This window comes from Chenopodium album, chromosome 21, assembly GCF_948465745.1.
Source record: "Chenopodium album chromosome 21, dcCheAlbu1.1, whole genome shotgun sequence".
Classification (NCBI taxonomy): domain Eukaryota; kingdom Viridiplantae; phylum Streptophyta; class Magnoliopsida; order Caryophyllales; family Amaranthaceae; genus Chenopodium; species Chenopodium album.
In genome coordinates, this window is record NC_137854.1 from 34,106,396 (window position 1) to 34,108,650 (window position 2,255).

Sequence of the window (2,255 nt, forward strand, 5' to 3'; positions counted from 1 at the left end):
AGTACTGTCACACCTCACTCTCAACATGGGCAGCCCACACTCCATCACACGCCCATACTTCAGCCACCATTTTCTGACACCCCAGACTTCACTACCTCACGTAGTGATGGTCACTTTTCTCCAGCCCAGATTTCACGCACCACCTCTCATATCTCCTCTTCCCATCCTATCCACATCGATGACCAGCAAGATCCCACTTCCCACCATATGACTACTCGAGCCAAAGATGGCATTGTAAAACCTAACCCAAAATATTTTTCCAACCTAAACATGATGACCACTACTACTATATCTCCTATCCCAAAGGACCCGGTTAGTGCTATTCGTGACCATAATTGGAAAAATGCAATGTTAGAAGAATATAATGCTCTTATTGATAATCATACATGGGATTTGGTTCCTCGGCCCCCTAATGTGAATGTTATTCGATCTATGTGGATATTTCGTCATAAACGAAATTTTGATGGTTCTTTTGAGAGATATAAGGCTCGTCTTGTTGCTGATGGCAAGACTCAGCAGCAGGGTATTGACTGTGATGAGACTTTTAGTCCGGTTGTCAAACCGGCTACTATTCGTACTGTTCTTAGCATTGCCACTTCCCACTCTTGGCAGATCCATCAGTTGGATGTCAAGAATGCTTTTCTGCATGGTAAGCTCAATGAAACAGTTTATATGTATCAGCCCATGGGTTTTCGTGACAAGAGTCGCCCTGATCATGTATGTCTATTACGGGGATCTCTCTATGGTCTCAAACAGGCTCCACGAGCCTGGTATCAGCGGTTTGCAGATTATGTCACCTCTATTGGATTTGCTAACAGTAAATCTGATAATTCTTTGTTTATTCTGAGACAGGGAACTGATACTGCTTATATTCGTTATATGTTGATGATATCATTCTTACAGCATCTTCTGATCATCTCCGGACCCGTATTATGGATCTTTTGAGCTCCGAATTTGCAATGAAGGATTTAGGTCCTTTGAGTTTCTTTTTGGGCATTGCTGTGACTCGTGATGCTAATGGTTTGTTCTTGTCTCAGAAATAATATGCTTCTTCTATTATTGAAAAAGCAGGCATGTCCAACTGTAGTCCTTGTGCCACACCTGTTGACACAAAACCCAAGCTTAGTGATTCTCATGATGCCCCATATGAGGATCCCACTAAGTACAGGAGTCTTGCAGGTGCTCTTCAGTACCTGACTTTTACTAGACCTGATATTTCCTATGCCGTTCAGCAGGTTTGTCTTCATATGCATGATCCGCGCAATGCGCACATGGGAGCCTTGAAGCGTATTATACGCTACTTACAGGGTACTTTGTCTTTTGGTTTGCATCTGTATAAGTCCTCCATTAATAAGCTTGTTGCTTATACTGATGCGGATTGGGGGGGATGCCCCGATACCAGGCGGTCTACTTCCGGATATTGTGTATATTTAGGTGATAATTTGATTTCCTGGTCTTCTAAACGGCAACCTACATTATCTAAGTCTAGTGCAGAGGCTGAATATCGCGGGGTTGCTAATGTGGTATCTGATTCTTGTTGGATCAGAAATTTGTTGCTAGAGCTCTATTTTCCTATTCATACAGCAACTATTGTTTATTGTGACAATGTGAGTGCCATCTACCTCTCTGGCAATCCGGTGCAACATCAACGCACGAAACACATAGAGATGGACATTCATTTTGTTCGTGAGAAAGTCGCTAAGGGCGAGGTACGAGTTTTACATGTTCCCTCTCGGTATCAGATTGCAGATATTTTTACGAAGGGACTTCCTCGGGTTCTGTTTGATGACTTCCGTGCCAGTCTTAGCGTTCGTGAATCTCCCGCTACGACTGCGGGGGTGTGTTAGAATATATGGCAAGCCATATATTATGAGTTGACTTTGTATATAACTGATTATAGTTAGTGTATATTTAGCCTTGTTTATAGCCTAATTTCTAGCTAATTAGTTAACATGATTATCTCTTGTAATTTGTATTTATACCCAAAGATAATCAATGAGAAAGGCAACGATCTTATTACTTTCACTAGGGAATTTGGGAGTAAGTATTAGATGAGAACGAAAATTTCTACTGATTGTTCATTAGGATGAGCTAGCAATTCCATGGGAATGAACGTACAAACGTGACCATTAAGGTAAATCCAGTTTATCAAATTTAGAAAGCACATATCTTTACATTAAATTATTTATTTGAGGAACATTTTATTGGTGTATATAATAACATAGATAATCATATACTTCGTATATAGAAGCATG